Genomic DNA, 24,231 nt, shown 5'->3' on the forward strand with positions numbered 1-24,231 from the left:
GTTTGAGATACTACAGTCTTCATCAGTGAATCGTGAAAGTAGTTCACTCCCTCTGGGGTATCTGGCATTGGCCATTGTTGGAAGACAGAATACTGGGCTAGATGGATCTTTTGGTGTGACCCCTGCATGGCTATTCTTATGTCTATAAGATGTAAGAGACCCATAAATGAGCAGTTTATTCTTAACGTAGAAAGAAAGACACTCAGATTTTATACATACATGCAAAGAAAATTAGGTATATAAATAGGCAAATTGTTTAATAATGTTTATCACGCACAAAATATTAGATACTGTATTTGTACATGGAAATATTAGTGTAAAATAGTAATGTTGCACAGCCAAAATGAAAGTCAGGGATGAAAATATTTAAGGTGCCTACAGCAACAACAACATTACCAGGTTGTAGATTTTGTGTACTTTATGTAGATTTCTGGCATTCACAACTTAATAGTAATAAATTCAACTACATGTTTGGTTGTTGAGCCTCCAAACATTTATAGATGGTTTGGGAAAATTCTAGGCTAAATCAGACCTCAAGGGACATGTACCAATACAACTAAATGAGTTTAATAATTTCAATCATGAGTGATTCTAATCCATGTATGGCGGGAGGAGGCGGCAGAATCAGTGCCTCAATGATTAGACACCAGGTTTAGGAAATAAAGGAGCTCATTTGCAACTTTCTATTGCTGTACTGAATGCACAGTGATAATACCAAGGCTATCAAATTCATAACTATGAAAAATGCCTCATGGACTATGAAACGTGGTCTCCTATGATATCTGGCCTTCTGTGTGCTTTTACCATGTACTATACCAATTTCATGGAGGAGACCAGTATTTCCCAAATTGGGGGTTATGACCTGCAGGTTGGGGGCAGGGGGAGGGTTCTAATTTTATTTTGGGTAGAAGTCACAGTATTGCCACTGTTACTCCTGCGCTGAGTGACCTTCACAGCTGGGTTACCAGCCATCAGCCTCTGCTCTCCAGCTGCTCAGTTCTGAAGGCTACACCACTACCAGCAGCCTCAGCGTGGAAGTAAGGAGAACAGTGCCGCAACTCACCCCCCAGAATAACTCTGGGAGCCCTGAATAATGCCTTTTTTAATCAGGACCTCTACAATTACAACACTGTGAAATTTCACATTTGAATAGCTGAAAAAAAAAATAAAATCTACAATTTTAAAAAGCCAATTACCATGAAATGGACCAAAATGGACTATGAATTTGATAGGGCCCTAGCCATAAGATAAGAAACATAGCAATGAAGAGTATGAAGTGCATCTTCTACTCCATACAACTCAAGTGATTTGTCAAAAAAAAAAAATCACAATTTAATTTTTTTTAAATCACTATTTTGCAGATTCTAAAACTTGAGTCAAACTTTAAAAAAGCTGGGGCACCTATGCTATGAAAATCAGTTTGCCACTTCTGAAAGTTTAGAAGTGATTGTACTTCCTTGGCTACTACTTTGTTCAATTCCAGCTTAGTTTCCACACACTTTATGTGCTTTCCTCTGTAAAGCTAGTACAGGCTGCGACTACAGTTTCATGTCATTTGTGAGGAAAGCAAGGCCATTTCTTTTTTTCTGTTTCTGCTCTGACTGGCAGACTGACTGGCAGGTCTGTCTAAGTACACAGTATTTTAAGTGGCGATCAGCAGCTTGTGTGTTGTAAGTAATTAAATTTGCTTTACACTTGTCTGGGCAGTAAGTAATTAAATTTCACTTGTCCAGACTGAGATTTTCACTGTCCTGGATTGCCTGACAATTGGATTTCTCTCAGACTGGTTTGTTACCAAGCAAACATTGTAAAATTATCAGTACTAGTCCTGCTGGAATTCTACAACAATAGTAGAATGTTAAGAGGATTAAAGTGTGTGTTTAAGCTACTGATGCACTTAGGTGATTGAATGAACAAAAAAGTTAAAATACATAAACAATTTTTATGTAAATTCTACAATACGTACTGATTTTCTCATCTTGCAAACAAGTAGTAAAACAATACTCTAGTTTTATTATTAAACTGGGCCCAAATTGATAAATTCACATCAGGAATATTTCCTAGATATGAATTTATATATAAATTTCTCTATTGTTTGAGATCATATTTAGTGTGTCTAAGTGAGAGAGAAGAGTCAGACAGAATTTGGCTAATTCACATTAAATACCACAAAAACATTTATAGTGCTTATTTGCTAACACAAATAAAGGATTACTGCATTTACCAAGTATAGACTAAGTTCCAGTATTGATACATCTTAGAACACTAATAAATGTTTATAACTCTTCCAATACTTATTACAAGCATCTCCGTATGAAAAGCAGCTCTGGCTACAGTGAGAGTCATCCACAGTAAAAGTAGGGCTACATCATGGATCAGCCTTACAGCCATTTCTATATGTGATTATATTGACCACTTGGCAGAGGAGATAGGGGAGAGGCTCTATGGAGCATGCTTTTTGCTGATGACATGTTGTACCATGATGGTAAACAGGCATTGGAAGGTGAACTACAACTATAGAGAGCAGCACTGCAAGAAAATTGATTTATGAATCAGCTGACGAGAGACAGAATACATGTAGTAGTGTTTCACTGAGATGGACAACAAAAAGCCAGTAAAACTAGTCAGTGAAACAAGGTAAATACCTCAGCCATGCTGGGAATGTGAACCGGGATGTTGGGAGTCGCATAAAGAGAACTATGTTTAAATAGAGTGAATTCATTATGGTAAAAGTATGCTACGTAAATTCAAAGAGCAAAGCTTGTATCATCATGATTAGGTTGGCCATGACATATGCATTGGACTGTTCACCAGTGAAGAAAAGAGAACTACTTCAGACTATTAAAATTAAAATGTTCAGGCAGAGGCTGGATAAGAGTTGATAGGTTATACAACAAAACGGCATGAACCATGATTCATGTAGCTCCCCTCATGGAAAGCTGAGGGAATACTGACTAACATAGTTGGATCATGAGAGACAATGAGATGTGGGCTATGCCAGTCAGAGACCACATGAACTAGTGACAATGACAAAGGCCATGAGAAAGACCAAGAAAAAGATGGGTTTAGATGTTGACAGAGGATGAGAAGTAGGTTGGTAGCTGTCTGGAAGATGCACAGACAAGAATGCTTGAAGATGAACAAGAACTTCTGACCCTGACTGACAGAACAAGGTGAAGAAGAAGAAGAAGAAGGGGAAAAAAAACAATATAATGCCTACATAACTCAAATCTTAGCTAAGAAGTACAGAGATGTCCATTTTTTCAGTCTGAACTATGGTGCGAGGATTAGTTAAATGTTTATTTCCTAGGCTATGTCTAGACTGCAAGCCTCTTTCGAAAGCATCTTTTGAAAGAGCCTCTTTAGAAAGAGAGCGTCTAGACTGCACGGAGAAATTTCGAAAAAGCGGCTTGCTTTTTCGAAAGAAAGCATCCAGTGAGTCTGGATGCTCTCTTTTGAAGAAGCCCTATTTACATTGAAGAATGCCTTCTTTCGAAAGAGGAACTTTCGAAAGAAGGCGTTCTTCCTCGTAAATTGAGGTTTACCGCCATCGAAAGAAAAGCCACGTTCTTTCGAATTAATTTCGAAAGAACGCGGCTTGAGTCTGGACGCAGGGGAAGTTTTTTCAGGAAAAGGCTACTTTTCCCGAAAAAAACCCTGAGTCTGGACACAGCCCTAGTGTCTACGTAAATTGACTTTAAATTAGCATTTAAGCCTTCGCTGCTATTTCTGGAGACCCCTGAGTCCTTAAGGTACACACAAGATGTACTCCCTCACCCGCATTTCCCTTGACAGACATCTCATATCAATTTTTAGGGATGACACATGAAATAGGGTAGAGACAGAGGGGAGCCTTTAAATATCTTGCTACTCCTCTGAAAGTATTAAAACTAGCCCCAGTAGTCAGTTGGAACAGATTAATGACCTGGCAACACACTTCCCAAAGATATGCATGTTGCATTAAGTCTTAAGATATTTTGAGTTAGAATCTGAAAGTATCAGTCAAAACATAGCTTTAGTGATCATGCAGAATAAGTAGGAAAGACAATATTCAAAAGACAAATTAAGTGAAATTTACAAAAGTAACATTCACATTCATGTATGAGAAATGTCATGCCCAAAGGATAGAGTGGGTGGACAGAGAGGAGGAAGGAGTGAATGAATATGCAAAACTCCTTTCCTATTTCTACTTTCCGAATCCATTTTTGAAAATTTAATAATTTGTTTAGCACAGGATTATCTTTGTCTGAAGTGTGATCACATATGAAAATCAAATTCTGAACAGGAGAATAACATTTCTAAGCATTCTGTTAGTATGTTTTTGTCTTCAGATTGTATGAAAATCTTAAGTACACCTATGAAATTCTTATGACCAAATCCTATGATGGTACAGTAAAATTCATCTAGTGCCTCATCATACCAATTACTGAAGCCATTTTATTTTTTGTTTTTACAGTCAACATAATGCTTGTGAATGGTGCCAGCTAACTCCTGAAAAGTAGGCTCTTTTATTTATTCCCACAATAAATCCACAAATAGAACCGACTGATGTTTAGGGAAACATCTAGCACTGTTAAATGTCAACAAGTATTCAAGATGAATTACTGCAGGTTTACCAGATAATTATCATCTTACTGAATCTAAGGGCTCATCTAGACTATGCTGAAGTTTCGAAAGAGGATATGCAAATTCTGTGGGATGTGGTTTTTTCAGCAAATCCCCCCTTTTTTGAAAAGCCGCGTAAACCTCATTTTTTGAAGAAAGAAGATATGTAAATTCCCGTGGAATTCGCATATCCTCTTTCAAAACTTCAGCGTAGTCTAGATATCGCCTAAGTGTTCCTAGAAGTACCAATGCATTGTAAACGAAGCCAATTTGGACTATAAAAATGAATGTTAACTTTACATCCAGTAAAAATAATCAATCTTTATTGGATTTCAAATATGAACATGGCATTTTGCCCTACAGTACAGGATGCACCACTAAAAATCAGGACTCTGGTCTGGCAAGTGGGCACTGCGGGGGGGTGGGGAAGGATCCTCGTGTGCTGCAGGGAGGGCGAAGAGCCCAGCATGTGGCCCAGCTGGGCTGTGGATGGGGGCAAGGGCGGATATAGGGCAGGGCGAACGGGGCGGCCGCCCCGGGCCCCGCGCTTAAAAAAGCCCCGTGCATGTGCCGTGGCAAAGGGGGGGCCCCGCGGAGTTATACTGCCCCGGGGCCCCGAAAAACAGTCATCTGCCCCTAGATGAGACACACAGACGCCCAGCCACACAGCTCAGCTTGGCTTCCTGGGGAAGCCCGGTGTGGAGGCATTGCAGGGGTTAGGGCCGACAGCAGGAGGGCCAGAAATCACCTCTCTGGTCTAGCAAAATCCCTCATCCAGGTCCAGTCAGGCCCTGAGGATGCCGGACCAGGGAGGGCCAACATGTATTGAAACATGGTCCATCTATTTGTTATGGATCACCAAATACGAAAACAAAGAAATAAACATTGAAATGGGACACTGCTGTCATGTTTGTTCCTAGAAGATCATATACATTTGCAACTGTTATATTAGTATCTTTCATGAGGTCTGTGCTTGGCTAGACAGCCTTCAATCTGGATAATATAAGGTCAGCCAAGGTTACCAATTCTACTTATTGGATTACATTCAGCTAGCATTCCATGCTGCAACTGGTTTCCAGGTGTCATCAAAAAATTGAAATCCATAAAACTGAAGAACACCGTCTCTCGTCACAGTGTTTGAACATTTATTTGATGTTCAAACACTGTGATATGTGTGTCTATTTCAATCTGCAGCGTTCTGCATGAAATACGCACAATTAAAAACATGTATATGGAATCATAAATATCACTGCTTGTAAATGACCGGTTTCTTCCAATGTGTAGCAAAGGCCTTGGTCCTCACTGAGTGGAAAGTATGACAAGTCTGAAAAACAACTACATTTACAAAGTTCAAATATCTGAACATTTTAATTTGCAAGGCAAAAACCTCACATCCATCTCTCATCATGTTCTTTAAACAGAGCTCTTCAAATAAGAAGCCTACTACCCTCCAACTCTCTCACTCAGAGGTGTGAAAAAATACACACCACTTTCCGCACAGCAAGTTCAGTGTAAATGGGTTCCTGGTGTTTGGTGGGTAGCTCTCAGCACTGGTAAACCCCTCCACAAGGGGAGTAGCTTAAAACAACAAACAACAATGTGTTGAGAGCTCTCTCCCAGAACTCTTGCCATGGATACACTTTCACTGCACTTTAATTTTACAAATGTAGACAAAGCCTCAGAATCTAGTCATATTGTCAAGACAAAATGAAGGGCCCTCTGCTGTGCAGAAATTATATGGAATATTTGAACTATATGTCCCAACTTTCCATGAGCAAAGAGATGTTCATTTTTAAATTACTTCTTCAGTGAAATATTTGTTCGGCATTAACCAAGGTGGAATTTATTTTAAAAAGCACTAGCCCAGTGAGAAACCTTGACACTCAATCCTATTACCCTTAATTTATGCTTGTTAATTCAGTGTTTGGAGCAGAGAAATTGATTTTAATTCATTTAACAAAACCCCAAAAGACTAGACTGTTCTAGGGCTAACAAACGTGTCAAAGGGCTTTTTTGTTTTGTTTTAAACCAGTCCTATTTCCCCTCCAGCTGGGAATAAAGATTCTTCCTCTCTCAACCCACCCCCATTAATACAAGACAATCATTCTCTGACTTTCATGTTTGAAGTTTCCAGTGATCTCAACGTCTTTTTCTGCACACATTCCTTCTTAGTATTTAAAATAACAAAATTAAAAGGAAGAGAGACTTCTTCTAAGAATATTAATTTATATTTGACTAAAGCTGAGAAAAATTCAACTGCAAGTTTGATACAGAATGCACATGCACACACAAAACTATATAACGTGCTGCTTTATTTGAAATATATTTCAGTGAGAATCCTTACAGATAACTTCAATACACAGCTGCAAAATATATATCCCTCTGAAGGGCTCATTTGTCTCGGGTGCTGTAAACTGTACTAAGTGATAAATAGTGACAAAATAAACAGTTCTCAACAGAGATTCTAACCTGGAATCCCAGTCAAAGTGGTTATTGAAAGGAAACTGCACTCCCACTGTATACACAGTGGATAGGGATAAACAAGGGAGTGCGGTGAATAGGGATAAACGAGGTCCAAAATATTAGAACAATCAGGCAGGAGCATCAGGAATGGCTCCATTTTAAAAAGGTAGGTCTCTGAAGGTTAGAGAACAGCCTTGTCTTCAAAGCCTGTTGCTTCCTGCCTCCATTTCAGAAGGCTCTTACTAAAGCTGGCAAGGTAGTAACAAAGGTGCCTCCTGCCATCGGCATCAACAATATAACAGACATCATAATTCTGCTTATAACCCAAGTCTGTAGCAAGTATAGATAGTTTTACACCATTTCCAAACCTCTCCTTTCAGAATGGAATAGCTGCCCTAGTTCAATCCAACATTACCTTGCAAAGCATAAATATTATATGAAGAGGAGCTGAAATGTTTCATTGATTAAAAGAAAAGTCACACAGTGAGCTGGTCACATTTCAAGATATAAGTTGTCTCCTGTCTGGCTAGAACTCAAAAACCAGTCCTCTAACTATGGGTATATTTAAATGTTATTTGTCAGAATAGAAGCTATTTATCTGACATCAACTTGATAAACTTGAGGTCAGCTCTTGGTTAGAAAATGACCATTAGAAATCTTCCTGCTTAACAGGGAACTTGGAGAAAATAAAGTATCTAGAAGAGCTGTTAGATAGTGTGTAATTGAATAATTATGTACCCGCATCAAATTTTAGCCATTACACAAGTATTTGATAGTCTGTGGGTGTGAGGTCAGAAGCCAGTGTGCTCCTGGCTCCACTCCTGAGGATTCCCCTGACATCCTGTTCTGCTGCCTCTGTATCTGAGGCAGCAGCATGGGACAGCAGGTGGGAACCAGTCCATAAGGGGAGCCGGGCCTGCCGTGAACAGAGGCTGCTCCAAGGCAGCAGCGTGGTGGAAGAAGGGGGGCAGGCAGACACCATGCTCATGGGGAGCTGGCTTTCAAGCTGACTCCTACCCCCTCCATGCCTCTGTGCTTCCCCACACGTATCAGCAGGTTCCACACATGTAAAAGCTGTGGGTACCCCATGAGCATCAGCTCCTGCCTTCCCTCATCCCTGTGCTGATGCCTCTCTCATAGAAAGGCAGCAGTGGGGGAAGGGGGGTGGTTCCATGGGAGCCAATATGTGCAAGCATCTGGCTTGAAAGCTGACTTCCTGCCTGCTCCCTGGGGAAACAGAGGGGGGGAGAGGGGTGAGAAGTGCGAGGGGGTGGGAACAAAGGGCAAGCAGCTCCACAGGATCCAGTGCTTGTGCAGGGTCTGCTTAAAAGTCAGGTCCTCACCATCACAAGCTCCCTTCTCTCCCCCTTGCTGATGATACAGAGGCAGTGTGGAGGGGTGTTTGTGTGTTGTCAACAGAATTAACAGGTAAGTCCAGGCTTATCAGTTAATCATGTAGTCGTCTATACTGACATCCCTAGTATCTAGGCATCTAAAAAAATAAGACTGTGTAGCTAATGGATACTTCTCGTATTTCTGCTGGTTCCTACTAGCATAAATTAAACCCTAAGATCCTTTCCATATTTTGCAACACTTTAGTTCTGAGAGGACACTCTGGAAGTAATTAATATCAAAGATCCTCACAAAAGAGAAGTTTGGAGAAAACATGAAGTGCTATCAATACAAAGCGTTTTGCAGAACCATCTCTCTTTCCATGAAAATCTCACAGGAGCGGTAGGGTTTGGCCTTTTGGGAGGTGGGAGACTACAGCTGGCTGGGTACACTATTATCCTGGAATAAAGAAATCCCTGTTCTGCCTGTTTGAAGTGATCTTGAATAATAGAGAGAAAGAGACAGATACAGAGAGAGATTATTCTTTGAGTACACTATAAACAAACATGCAACATAAAAACAATACAAAAAATAGAAAGCTATGTTTCATAGACTATTGCAACTTCTATCTACATACTGAGAAGAGGAATGAAAAACAGCTTCCGATAATAGTATGGGTACAACATTGTTGTGCTTGCCTAGCCACCCACATGATGGAAAATGGTCTGCCAGAGCTAGTACAACCAGACGGATGACAAAGACATAAATGAAGCCTTTTCAAACACACTGCATCCTTTTAGGCAAACCAAGGATTCTAATGGAAAACTGAAGGAGAGGGGTTGATCCATAATCAACTGTGTATGACCTATGCATGTCTTGTTTTTTCCCAGATGGTAAACTATATTTTTATTTATTTTATTTTAAAACAGTTTTACATCGCCTCTCTATTTAAAATATTCAAGGTGATTAACATTTTTTTAAAAAATACAAAATATAAAAAAGTAGAATAAAAGACCCCAAGAGGGGGACATAAAACCTACCAAGACACACCAAGAGGAGGGGCCACACAAACACAGACACCAATAAAAGCATAGGTAAAAAAAGGTGGCTCTAGGCTAGCACCTAAAGAATGCCAATGTTGTCACCAGGCAAATGTCCCAGGAAAAGGAATTCCATAGCTTGGGAGCAAAAGCTGAGAGGGTCCTTCTCTACATAGATATCAGCCTTATCTCCCTAAGTGGAGGAAGATGGAGCAAAGCCTCCCATCCTGTCTGAATCTGCCTGGGGATTAAGATCAGCAAGAGACAGTCTTTCAAGTACCCCAGTCCCAAACTGGGGGGGTGTAGTATGTTACTGGAAGACTTACCATAAGTATATATGGATTCAGTTCAACAGCAGAGCTCTTTGGGAACTAGCATCTAAAGTCTTGTCTTCATTACTAGCCAGATCAAAGGGGCAGTAATAAATCCAGTAGGAGCCAATTTGAGTCTTGTTCAGACAATAAATCAGTCGCCAATCACGCTCCTGTAGCTGCCAATACTCCACCTTAATGAGAAGCACAAGGAAAGTCAACTGCGGACAGAAGCACAAGGGTTGCTAGGATGTGAAGCAATGCACCATGGGGCATTGGGACAGGCCCAGGATGCCATGCACCTCCCCACAAACATCTGTAGCAGAAGAGGAAAAGTGATCTGTGGGATAGTTGCTCAGAATCACCACTTTGAACGGCGTTGAAAGTGCCACGAGAGCGGTCATGTTAATGTGCTGGCAGCTCATAGCAGCATGGACACCCAATAGAATTTTTGCTTCTGTACTCAGTGAACAGCACTGTATCTGTCAGCAATATGCATCTGCCAGTGTAGACATAGCCTAAGAAGTCACTATGTGGCACCCAAATATCACCTTCACTTATATAGCGCATATGCTGACTTTATGGAAATATACACATACTCTGTACTCAAAGACAAGACCACCTCTTTAGTCCAGCACCTTTGGGACTTGACTGATTCAGAACCAGTCAATTTGTCAAACCATAGGAAGTCAATGTTGTCTAGAAGCATTATCAACATTTCCAATGCTCACAGGGTTCTTAGTTCTAATTTACCACTAAATGTCTTCTAAATAATCACATAGAACACTGAGGGCCAGGACTAGTGGCTGTAAATAAATGTTATGCCCACACCCATGGAAACTAGACATCTGGTTAACTAAATCATGCTGGACTACGGAGGTTGCAAGACTAGAGCGGTTCAACCAGTATAAAGCTTCAATAGGAAACCTAAGCTAGTGAGTGGGCTGCATGAGTGGCCCTCCATCTCAGTGGGTTGGAAGACTGTTATAATCAAGACGGTCTTCTAGGATAGGGTAATTTTGCTGTGTTTGAGTACCTAGAATTTGCAGGGTGTGACAACTGAACCACAGCAGTGCGTTGACTGGAGGCAGAGGGAGCGAGTGCCTGGCTTTTGCACACAACATTGACTGTAATCAGCCCACACCTCACTTCACGTGCCCTTGCTTTATGTGCATATCGCTTCAGTAATGGTATGAAAAAAAAAATGACACTGATGGAAACCAGAAGAATCTAGCAACCCTGTGCATAAGCAATGGCAAACAAAACATCTTGCAGGCCTCATTCGGCCCTCCGGCTGCAAGCTTCCCACCATTGCTACAAAGTGTGCTGAAAGCGAACAGAATATGGCTGCTACAGGTAACTTTTTAAGAAACCCTTTTCAATCTCTCTACATGGACAATGTATCCTATTATGCCGCAAACACAAAAATGCCTCCATGTTCAATCGTATCCAGAAGTTCCAATTTGGAATTCAGTTAGCAAAGACATATTCCCTCAACCACTCCCCTCTCTCCAAAAACATTGATTAGCACAAAATGTAACAGCAAATGAGATAGTTATGATAGAAAGTAAATTACATTTTCTGATCAAACACTGAGTCCTTAATGCTAGAAAACACAGCTGTTGAGCTCTACCTTAAGTCATGCAGCTGTGATGTTCAAGTAGTTTCAATTGGCCAAACCATCAAGCAGACTTTCACACCCTCTAATCATGATATTAAGTATCAAAAGCTTCTCAGGGTTTATAATCTACACAATTTCCCACTCACAGTGAAGAAACTCAGACGTTATTTGAAGTAGCTTTTACTGGCATTCCATATTAAAAAAAGAAAAAAGATTGCTTTTGCCTTGTGCCATATGATGTCACAAACTTGTCTCTTCACATGTTAAATGAAGTACAGGCAGTCCCCGAGTTACGCGGATCCTACTTATATCGGATCCGCAGATACGAACGGGGATTTTCTTGCCCCGGAGGACTGGAGCGGCGGGACGCCTGGTCCCACCGTCTGCCTCCTCCGGGGCGAGAAAAGCTGCTCCCCGTCTCCCTGGTCTGCTGCGGGAGCCAGCAGACCAGGGAGACGGGGAGCAAAGCGGCGCTTGGACCCGGCCAGACCCGGCGCTTCCAGCTGATCTGGAAGCGCAGCGGGTCCGGCCCGGGTCCTCCGCCGCTTTGCTCCGCGTCTCTCTGGTCTGCTGGGGGGGACGCAGCTAGTGCCCCCCTCAGCAGACCAGGGAGATGTGGAGCAAAGCCCGGGGCCTGTGGTAGAGCAGGTGGGGCGCTGCCGGTTGGTCCCACAGCACCGCTGCTTGGCGCTACTGAACCAACCCGGCAGCACCCCAGCTGCTCTGCCCCAGGTGTCCTGATTCAGCTGCTGATCAGTTTCAGCAGTGGCTGAATCAGGACGCCTGGGGCAGAGCAGCTGGGGTGCTGCTGGGTTGGTCCAGTAGCGCCGAGGAGCGGCCGCGCTACTGGACCAACCCAGCAGCACCCAAGCTGCTCTGCCCCAGGCGTCCCCAAGTTAGCCGCTGCTGAAACTGACCAGCGGCTGACTACAGGAAGCCCGAGGCAGAGTTGCTCTGCCCCGGGCTTCCTGGAATCAGCTGCTGATCAGTTTCAGCAGCAGCTGACTTGGGGACGCCTGGGGTTCTTAAGTTGAATCTGTATGTAAGTCAGAACTGGTGTCCAGATTCAGCGGCTGAATCTGGATGCCAGTTCCGACTTACATACAGATTCAACTTAAGAACAAACCTACAGTCCCTATCTTGTACGTAACCCGGGGACTGCCTGTAATACATACAACTTTGGACAGCGGAACACTTATTTTGAATTATCTTCACATATCAGAGTGACCAACCTACATAGAGAGTGAGGTAAATGACACATGCCAACACACGGAATAAGCTCAGCTCACTTCCAAGTGAACAACCACACAGACTAATATGCAGATTTTTGAAAGAGTGGTAGCAAAAGGAGACAACAGACCTGCAAATGAAGCATTGCACAACAGCCCTGGCAGAACCATCCTAGGGGGAAAAAACCCCACATGCAACAAGCTTCCCTAGAGCAACTTCACCTAAGTTAGGACTGGAAGGGTGGCAAATAAGATGAAAATCACAGAAAATGAACTTCCAGCAGACTACTACCACTCAGACATGAATCTGGACAAAGGAAGAAAGTAGAAATTGTTTACTATCACAGTCACAAACTGATTTGAAAGAGATACTTGCAAAGGTCAAGCTCACACTGACTGGTAACAAGGGCTATACATTTCTTCATTATAGATTGAGTATGACTCGTCCATAAAATGTGATTAAAGTTCAAGGGAAAAATCCCTCCAGATAAGTCTCTGCAATGGAAACCTAATTAGGAAACTTCAGGTCAAGGGACTTGGAGGACACCAGCTACAATAATAGATTTCAGACAAATTTAAAGAATGTCAGTGCTTGGTAAGCAGAACTTAAGGTATAAAACCTAAAAGTATAGGAAGAGACAATTTTCCCATTAAGATACTTTGGAGGAAAAACAGATTCTAATTAGGTAGCATTCTCCCTCATCCCATAGAAACAAAGCACATTAACCAAAACAAGGCTGATTCTTCTAGGTGAAAGAAGCAGTCTCCAAAGGAACACAAATTGAGAAAGGAGAAAAGGGAACAATCCTTTTACACTCAATTGAGGGATAAGCATTATCTTGAGTCTCAAAGGGGAGCTACATAACTGAATTTATGTTCAACACTGGCAGAAGCCCCTGCAAACAAAACACATGAGATTCATGGTTAAGATCCTATAGGAAACTCAGCAATTCTGCAGAAAGGCATGAGAGGCTGGGAAGAGGCCTTTAGAATACAGACGTAGCAGACTACGTGCATGTCTTCACTATGGGCTGGATCAATGGGCAGTGATCAACTCAGCAGGGGTTGATTTAGCACGTCTAATACAGACACGGTAAGTCAACCACCGAGCATTCTCCCACCAACTCTGTTACTCCACTAAAACAAGAAGAGTAGGCAGAGTTGATGGAAGTGTGTGAGGTGTCAACTTACCACTATGAAGATTCCACTGTAAGCAGACCTAAGTACATCAACTTCCACTATGTTAATTCACATAAATGATGCTGAATCACATGGGACAATGGCCTATGGGTACTGTAGACAAGGCCTATTAGTCTCTGTATGAAGGAAATGCAAAGAAACAATGGCAAAAGACCATTCTGATATATTCTGACATACAAGGAACAACGAGGCAGCCAGACTTCCTCAGGCTATGATATCATTATATAAGCAGATTCAAGCCAGACCATTTGATTAAAACCGAAATGGAATATTCATGTAAAAACGGTAATGATCAGAGCTCGCCAAACTGCGGTGAGCCCTGCTCGCCAGCCACGCTGTCCGATGATCTGTGCATGCAAAGCCGGTTCTTCCGGGTTGTAATCACTCAGCACGGGCAAGTAGATTGCATTATTTGTCGAGCCCTGGTAATGATAATGGTCAGGGCTCGCTGAACCGCTCGCAACGCTGGTCACCAGCCACGCTGTCTGGCGATCTGCGCGTGCGCAGATCGTTCTGCACATGCGCAGATCGCCCGAACCCGGCTCTTCCGGGTTACAATCTACTCGCCATGGGCGAGCAGATTGTATAATTTGTCGAACCCTGATAATGGTGATTCATTAGAAGAGTGTTTCTCCTCGGAATCCACTGAAAACTTATCTTGACTCTAGCAGTCAATTCAATGGAATTCATGGAGATTAGGTCTGATTCATGGAGGCTAGGTCCATCAATGGCTATTCCTACCCTCTGTCAGAGGCTGGGAACGGGTGACAGGGGAGGGAATCACTCGGTGATTAACTGTACTATTCATTCCCTCTGGGGCACCTGGCATTGGCCACTGTCAGAAGGCAGGATACTGGGCAAATGGACCTTTGGTCTGACCCAGTTTGGTCATTCTTATGTTCCAAAGGAAAGATGCAATATTGAGCCTACAAACACAAAGCCTATAAACAGGTTTTCACACTCCTGAGAAACATACTATAATTTTTCAGTGTAGATTAGGCCTTATTCTAATTTTCCAGTTATGAAGACTGGATAAGGGCAGCAGCCGTGATACAAATGCACAAACACGCCTGAATGTCACTGTTTAAAAAAGCCACATTTACCGTCAAGCTCCACCACACACTGTCTTCCCTACAAATACTTCAAAGCAAACAGCAGCTGACAAAACGGTAAGATAAAATACTTGGGTTGTTAAAATGCATGTAGTTAAGTAACCGTGTAACCACTGAAATTTTCAGTGATTATATGCAGTGCCGCAGGAAGCTCAGCAGGAGCTAGTGCACATGGGGAGCAGGCTTTTAAGCCAGTTTGCTGCGCGTACCAGCTCTCACCTTTCCCCTTCCAGCATTGTTGCCACTGATATAGAGGCAGCAGTGTGGGGTAGCAGGCAGCTCTCCAGGAGCTGATGTGTGCAGGGAGCCTGTGTATAACCATGAATGTTAACTGATGAGCCCACGATTATACTTTCACGTCCCTACATTTGATTTTTATTTCAACTCCCCAACTTCAATAGGCGATCTGAGCATGCATTGGAGCAGACTACAATAACTTCTACAAGAAATCAGAAGATTCTTTTGGTGTGTGTTGGGGGGAGCGAAGGGGGTACTCACCTCCCTACTTTAAACTATGCAAGACCAGGATTTGTATCCTGGCATGGGAAAAGGAAAGGGGCATTGGACACTGAATCCAGTGTTATCTGCATGAGAGATTACCTTTTGCAAAATCCATCTATTAAAAATGTAGCTGGTGTACAGTATATTACCTCCAAAGCCCCTGTAAACAATGAGATGTTTGCATTTAAATGTATAGCATGAAAGACAGATTAAGTCAGCTACTTTTAACAAGCCAGCCAGCCAGCCACTTGTTACACAAAAATTATTTCAGCTAACAGCTTTGATTCTAGTACCATACACGGGTATGTTGAAAGACTACTACATGTGTATCAGGGACCTTTGTGTGTATGGCTTTGATTACTAAATAAAGACAAGCATTGTTATTACAATACAGAATATAAAGCTGATCACAAAAGAAAGCCACCATGTGACAATTAAAAAGGCAGCTTTAATTTTTTTCCCCCATTAATTAAAATATTGCTCTCTTGGCTTCAATTTAATTTGGGAAGAAAACTCCTTTTAATTTTGCTTCACAGAAGAAGCCTACCACAACTATTGGATTGTAAGTCGCCATCTAAAAACAATTATTTGCAAAAGGAAAAGTTGCAGTTGATGTGGAAAATATAATCTACTTTCCAAAGAAATCTTCTGGTTTTAAAGGCCAATGTCACACTTTCCTTTCAGGAACTATGACAGTTCAGCTTATTAGCAGTTTTCCTAGATTTTAAGCATCAAGCATTTCCCTTCCTCTCTAATTGCTATCCTATGATCCTTATCTGCTTCTTTTAACTATCCAATCTTTAGGTGCTTATAGATTATCAGTTCAGCCTATTTCGTTTTCCCTTTGATATTTTCATACCCTCTTCTCCTTGTTTCTCGCCACCTTCCATTTTTTTTCCTATTTATTTTGGGTCTACACATTCTAATCTCAAAACTCCAGTCATCTGAAGAAGTGGGCTGTGCCCACAAAAGCTCATACAACCATCTTCATGTTTTGTTAGTCTATAAAGTGATATCAGACCATTTGTTGTTTTTAAAGTTTCTCTCTTTTTTTAAAATAAGCCTTTAAAATGGGCCTGTTGAAACTAAGAGAAAACCTTGTAGTATTTTTGTTATAACTTGTGCCACCATCCTTATAGTGTATGTAATCACATACAGAGGTGCAAATATACATATCGATCAGTGTCATCATTTATAATACTCATCACCATTCCACTTTGTTTTAGAGAGGTGTTTCTCAAACTGTGTTCCTTTCCATGAGACATCTCCAGGGGCTCCGCGAGGTTGACAAACTAGAAACATCGATAGATACAACATACACAATAAGTGGACTGCTGGGGCTCCGCATAAATTTACATGCATGTAAAGGGCTCCGGAGCCCAAAAAGTTTGAGAACCTCTGTTTTAGAGGGACTGCTGCTGCGCCCACCGAGACTCTCCAACTGCTTAAGGCTTGAGTTCTCTTCAGAGAAGTCCAGCAAACCTACTGAACTCTGTAATAGTAAGGATATAATCTGGGCCATCCTCCTCACTAAAATGTGTTTGTTATTTAACACGTTACTAGAGTTCAAGATCACAATCTGTGTGTTAATTCCCTAGATTACTCTGTCTGATACTTCTTGGCAGAAATTATCCTTGTAGGTTTCTATCTTTCTGACTGACAGAACAAATATTTGAAAAACATTTCTACAATTATATTAATATAAACACGTCCAACTTACGTGTGAATTTTTCCTGACTTGACCGCCTAAGCCTAGAATTTCCATATTTTACCTACTTTGCTGTGCCAAAAAATTGTTGGAGCTGTCTCCAACAATTAGAGATTTTATTTGGATGTTGCAGTACTTTAGCACAAATGTGATGGAGGATGGAATCAAACTTTTACACTCAACTTTGAAAGTTACTAATTTGTGACAATTTAAGGGCACTGGGTTGGGTGTTTTCTTTTTTTAAGTGTAGCTACAATAGCACACTCCGCTGTGTAACAAGCGGCATGCACCACTGTGCTTTACCTTAGTGCGGTGAGCCCTGGTCATCAACCCCCAGCATGCAAACCGATTTTTACTGGCGTGTGGGGTGGGAGCTCAGCCCTACCCTGCCTCCCCCACACAGCAAGAGCCTGCACTGCCACTTGAGCCTTGTGGTTAGTGCACAGCCACAGAACCAGCTCTGGGAGGCAAGGAGGAGGTTGCTGATTGGGCCGTGTGTCAGCCAGCGGTTGGTGCTCTCCCCCTTCTCCATCCGCCCAACTCCATTATAGAAGAGATCCAGTGGAAGCAGCAGTGAGCCAGTTGAAGCAGGTGAGCTGCTGAGTGCATGGGGGCTCAGCTGGGCAAGCTCTGCTGGCCGGGGCTCGGGCCACGTGGGCTGTTCCTTCAGTAACGTGGCCAAGATTGGGGGTGGAGAGGCTGTTACTGGGCGGTCATGATCAGGACTTGAGCCATGTTCCTGCTTCTCTGGGAATGCTGGAGACAAGGGCAGCCTGTGTATGCTGGTTCAGCAGCTGGGAGCAGCCCCACAAAGTAATGGAGCTACGGTAGTGGGGCAGAGACAATCCAACAACCAGCTGGGAACAGGGGCAGCACGTGTGTGACTGCATGGGGTGGACGGGGGAAAGACGGGAGAGGCAGGTGCTGGCCTTGGTGAGGCAGAGGCAGCAGACAGTTTGAAGTGTCTGACTGAATACTCAGAGGCTTGTGTGCTGCCTAAAGTATCAAAATATGAGCCTGAGAAAGGAGAATTCAGCAAGGCAAAGCAAGGCCAAGGATCACACTAAACCAGTGGTCCCCAACGCGGTGCCTGTGGGTGCCGTGGCGCCCGCCAGGGCATTTATGTGCGCCCACCAAAACATCTGGGCTGGCCCCGCCCCCAGCATGAGGCACATGCATGGTGCCAGCCCCGGACGCCCGGCATGTGAGCAGACCCGCCCCCGGACACCCAGCAGCCATGAAAGGTTGGGGACCACTGCACTAAACAGTAAGATCTGCATATTTATTTATTAATGAAGCTGCTGGAAGTAGGACTATTATTGACTTTAAAAAGTATCACCGTGACTCAGACCTGTTCATACAGAAGAATAAGTTAAATCTCAGCACTCCACTTCCGAAAGGTGGCTGACCCCTGCCTTAGTGTTACTCAGTTTACTCCTGAGTTTACTCAGGAGTAGGTTTTCATACCAGTGCAACCATACTTACAGAGCTACACTGATACATACCCTCAGTGTATCAGCACTGCATGGTGCAAGACAAGACAGCCCCTCTGCCAATTCAAAGTACTTGATATCATTAATGGAGGGATCATCCAGTCTACATATGGTTTCCATATCTGTAATCCCATTATTAGCACCCATCTAATAATAAAACAGGGTCTTAGTAGGCATCATTTAAAATAATTAATAAGACAGTTACAGACAGGACAATGTGTAAAAGTGGTTTCACCAACAAGATCAAGGGCAATATGCTTGTAGGCAAACCAGTTGCCCTGCCAACAACTACCATGAAAGTGCTTAGGATTTCTATCAGGTTGCTGTCCCAAGCCCCACTTGGAGACATCATCCCTAGCCACTCTAAGTTACCTTTGTAACTGGTGCCTAAGAAAGTCTCAACATCCATCCCTCCTCCATTTCTTTTGCTTCCCAGCCTCTGACTATCTTGAGGATAGATGGTTTCTGGTTTCCATTACTCCATCACCTCCACACAGCCTGCCTCAAGTGGGAAGAATCTTTGCTACTTTTTCCCCTTCCTGAACCTCTGAGTCCCCCTCCCCCAAGAGTCTTCTTGTCCAGCCAATAGCTCCTCTTCCACTTCCTCCCTCTGGCTGCTGCCTCTCTTGGCTTTTGCACATAGCAGCAGCATGTAACTGACAGGTTCTTGCCAGTTTCACTACTGCAGGCAGGGTTTCACACCCAAGCAGTCAAATTGATCAGCTTTATGATTTCATCTTTCTGCTCCTGGCTGTGAGCAGCAACAAAGTGATTGTCGTTAGCTTCAGGCTCAAGGAGAGGGCATATCTGCAGTCTACTCTATGCAGCATTAAGATTTGGAACAACTGCTTCACAACCATAAAGATGAAGGATTTTTTAAAATTTGTTTTAAATGAAAACTGACTCTCCAAAAGTTGATGATTTAAATTTCCCACTTGCCCAAGACAAGAGATTTTTCAAACCCAGATAATAAATTTTTAAATAAGTCACAACTATTCAAAATACGAAATTGCTAGTAATTATATGGGAAATCCCTGCATTCATTTATAAGGCTCATTCTCTGACTGATTCAACATGCAAAATGAGATGTCAGCCTAATCATTTGCATGCCAAGACCCAGAATGTTTTTCCAGTTCAGTTACTTCACAAGTGTTGCTGCTGGCTATCCCAACAGTGAAAAGAGAGACATTTGGAAACAATCATGTGTGAACAGAATTTTCTCCCCCCACTCCCTCTAAGTTTTGCAAGTGAAAAAAAGACATCAAGCCTTTATATAGGACCTGAGGAGAAAGACGAAGGCAAGATTTCTCAGAAGCAAGCATCAGCAAGCACTTGAAGATACTGTGATGTACTGAATAAATATGGTATATCTCTAGGATTGGTGTATGCACAGTAAGAAAAGCCAGGAGAAGTCCTTATGGAATTTTCTTGAGTAATTACTACACATGCTGGACACATTTAGCATTTATTTGTTTTCGTGCCGCTGTCCCCTGTGGTTCTCTTCATCCTCAAAGCTATGAAATTCTCTCGTGGTTATTTGCCAGTTTGGTTTTTAACCGCTGCCTGTCAGTCCTGTCACTGAGATTTCTTGCTGCACTTTCCACTTATGCCTGGTCACATCCCAGCCTGAATCCAGGAAGCAGGAATGCATGTGTGGCTCCAGCCAACACAAGTGGCCAGGGATAGGGAAGAATCAGCACAGCACCACTTTTTGGCTATATAAACACTTTTTTCAGGAATCCCTGAACAATAGGTTTAGACTGGGGACGTTAAAATGTGTTTAAGCAAACATGTAACCACCAGAAACCATTGTACGCAGAGAGTCAGCAGGGGGAACCAGCTTTTAAATTGGCTCCCCATAAGCACCAGCTCCTGAACCCTCTGCGGGAGCTGGTATACATCTTCTGTCTACGTGGAGATGGCTCCACAAGAGCTGATACACATCTCCCATCTGCACCCCCTGCCCGCGCTACAGCCTCTGTATCAGCACAGGGTTGGGTGGGTTGGTGGGAGGACTTAAAATCTTAAAAGATGGCTCCCTGTGAGCACTGGCTCCCACCTGCCCACCCCCACACTGCTGCCACTGACACAAAGGGAGCAATGGGGGGAAGCTGCGTGTAACCATGCATGTTAATGGATGATCCTGGGCCCATTGGTTAACTGTGTACTGTTACACTTTCACATGCCTACATCCCTATTTTAGACAAACCTTTAATCAGGAAGGGCATTCTCCAAACTCTAGGGAAGCATCTGAGCATGGTCAGGGGAAGCTAGATATCTCTGAAAACATGAGTAGTTTCAATCTGACCTGTGTAGTAGCTAGTCGAAGTGCTGTCCATTCTGTACAGCGAGCCTCATTCCTAATCGCTTGTGAAGTGTTAGGAAAGAGGCAAGAAAAGCAATATAGGAAAGAAGGCTGAGAGAGAAAGAGTTTTCTTGTCTTTTTTCACCTCGGGAGCATGCACACTCATATGCTTTTTTTTAAGAATTAGGTCAGTTCAAGTTCCTTTTGAGGCAGCATGAAGCAAATGTCACCTTCTTCCACTCCAGATGCTAAATATGCCAACTTTGCAGCACTCACGGCCTTTGCAAGCCTGGGGAGCATGAAATCAAGATCAGAATCCAACACAGATGCCTTACATGACAGTTAATACACGCAAGCTGCCTCATCACCACCCTGACCATTTGCATTCTTCATCCCAAAGGCAAACAGAGCATGTTATGCACTGACTACTGGCCAATTTTTTTTTTTAATGCAAAGAGTATGAGTTATGAGCAAAAATACATCAGTATTGGCTTTTTAAAAGCCTCTTAATGGCTGGTTTATTTAAAGTCTACACAGCAATTTTGACCTTCTGTAGCACAACTCAATATGCCAAGTTTCAACTTGACCAAATAAACAGGGGATAGGAGTTCAGAATCAACATGGTGACGGGCTCCAACTATAGTGGTGCTACCTATGGTAATAAATACAGGTTGATCTTTTATTTTATTCTTTAACTCATCCAAAGGCTTGTTGGTTCCTCAATTAGCTCACCGTTTCCACTCCTGTTGGATAGCTGTAGGCTTTATTCATTACTAGAAGATTTACCCGGAGATGCTCAGCTCCTTCCCGCAATTTTTGTTTTTCTTCATTTAAATCATTGTGCTGGGGTGCAGCTGGGGATGAGGGGTTCATTGTTTAAGACTGGCTGAGGGAGAGAGGACCACCCTAGCCCTCTCTGTGCACTTTCCCCTCGCTCCCTTACAAAGGGGAACAGCCAGCAATGTCCCGTACGAATGGGGGGTGAGGAAAGAGGAAGCTTCAGTCCCTCTGGCCCTCTCTAAAGGTGGGAGACTTGGGATTGCGGCAGTCTTGGATGGGAGGGCAGCGCCTCAGCCAGCCCCTTTCACCTGCCTGGTGATTGTCTCTTTTCTGTATGGTTTTATGAGAAGCAATCCCACTCTAGGCATATCCCATTTTTTGGCACAACCAAACACTGCCCTTGCTTTACCTTATAAGAGAAAGCTGCATAGCCAATTTGGTGACCCTGGCTCTTACTGTTTAGGAAGAGTTCTTGAAAAGACAGATGCACAGACAGACACACACAAATGCACAGACTCTTTCAAATAGATTGCAGGAGCTATCAATGTTTAAAGGAACTCTAATTTTTTATAGAGAATTTAACTCATTTTTGAAATGCAAGTTTCTCCTGCTGCAGCTGCTGAAGCTTCAGACATTCTATTTTCAGTTCTAAAGCAACAGTGGATGAGAAAATGCCACGATCAGAGTACAAAGTAAGAATTTCTTTACCGTCATTAAAATGCAAAACCACATCACCTTAGGTAGCTTAAAAGCTTAGGGGGGAGGGATAGCTCAGTGGTTTGAGCATTGACCTGCTAAACCCAGGGTTGTGAATTCAATCCTTGCAGAGGCCACTTAGGGATTTGGGGCAAAAATTCATCAGGGATGGTACTTGGTCCTGCTGAGAAGGCAGGGGACTGGACTTGATGACCTTTCAAGGTCCCTTCCAGTTCTAGGAGATAGGCAATCTATATTATTATATAAATATTATACTTTATGAAAGAGATGTCATGGCATCTCTTTCCTTTCTGTACTGAATCTGTCAGATTTCTTAAGCACATTATGAGTCTTTGTAAACAAAATCAGAGTGTAGCAATTTGCAACCTGATTTGATTAATTTATTCACCATTACCATCCTTTAACATTATCACCGATGTCAAAGTTATGCAGCACCATGCAAGGGGATAACAGCCAAAAACCGATTCAAATACACTGAAGACTCTTTATGAGCAACCATGAAATGACTTTTTCAGTTTTATGTTCGTTCCTCAAGTCAGCACTGTAGCAGGAAGGAGTCCATCTATGCTGTGTGGTAGAGCCAATCTAGAGTAGAGATGGCTTCTGCGAATTAAACACCACCTGTATAACTGATCATTTGAAAGCGCACACACACACACACAAATATTTGTTAGAAGAGGGAAAAAAGGTCAAGAAAACTGATGTCACAGCTCGTAATTTTCTTCAGCTTTGAGAACAAAAATGACATTTAAAACACGGGCAGAGAGGGGAGAATCCATGTTCGGTGTCTCCTGCACAGATTATATGAGCCACTGAACCAGTTACAGGTTGTAGAGCCTAGTTCAACAGGAGCAGAGAGAAGGCTCATTGGCCTGGGCAACTAAGCTACTCTGCTACCCTCGCTATTGCCTGGCCTTATCTGCCCTGAGAGTTGTGAACCTTCACTGGAGCAGTGGTTAGAAAAGCCTCTCTTTAAAGGCAACGGGTTGAGGCAACGGTTGCTGCTGCTGCAGGGACTCCTCCTTGATGATCACACCTCCTGTGAATGGCAGATAGGAACTTCCAGCAAGGGTGAGGCCCAAAACAAGACCAAAAATGGCCAATTATTCTTCGTGTTCTTCACTTTTCTAAATTGTCGTCACTACTACTATTGAGTAAAAATCAAATAGTGATGCTGTTGTGCCCTGAGAAGAACTCTGTCCCCTTTAAAAACTGCCACTTCTGTATGACTTTAGTAATACCAAAGGTAATTGAAACAGTAAGAAGAAAAATCTTTCATCTTCCTGATGCAGTGCACTTGACAATGCTTGGTGAATAGCCCATTTCTCTGTATAATTTCCCCTATTTGAGTGTCTTTCATACAGCCACAGATTTTTTTTTTTTAAATAGGAAAGTACAACTCTGCAAACCACAAAAATGGGCCACGATTGATACTAGAGAGATAATGTGATTTGGACTTCCTGACCCCTACGTTGCTATACATGTGGCCGAAGAGGAAAGGGGGGGAATTCAAGTTCAATTACATCTTTCAATTTCCTGGATTTCAATTTTTACTTATAACTGAGTCCATCTCTTCATACACACTTGCACAGAATAAACTCATGTGTTTACAATCTTAAATCTGGTTTAATGAAGTTTATCTGGGAATAATTTCTAGTATAATTGATTTTATAGACCTCTCTAACATTATTGGGCCCTTGAGCATAGGCTTACAGCTGCTCTATCATTTGTAATGCACTAATATGCAGCAGATAAGGATCAATACCGTATGCTGTTGGTTGCATACCAGACTTCAGGTTTTGCTCATATGCTCC

The 24,231-nt window shown here is 42.6% G+C and overlaps 1 protein-coding gene across 11 annotated transcripts in view; it reads right to left on the minus strand.

The window, feature by feature from the left end:
* PLXNB2 (plexin B2) overlaps positions 1 to 24,231 on the minus strand; it is a 346,990-nt gene that overhangs the window by 262,887 nt on the left and 59,872 nt on the right. For 4 of the 11 annotated variants that reach the window (XM_075928258.1, XM_014573394.3, XM_075928302.1 and 1 more), the window contains exon 2: positions 9,767 to 9,945. The exons of the other annotated variants lie outside the window; for them this stretch is intronic. The gene's annotated coding sequence lies outside the window, so the exon portion shown is untranslated. The remainder of the gene's footprint in view (positions 1 to 9,766; positions 9,946 to 24,231) is intronic. 11 annotated transcript variants of the gene reach the window in all.

Source organism: Pelodiscus sinensis, chromosome 1 (assembly GCF_049634645.1).
Source record: "Pelodiscus sinensis isolate JC-2024 chromosome 1, ASM4963464v1, whole genome shotgun sequence".
NCBI lineage: Eukaryota > Metazoa > Chordata > Testudines > Trionychidae > Pelodiscus > Pelodiscus sinensis.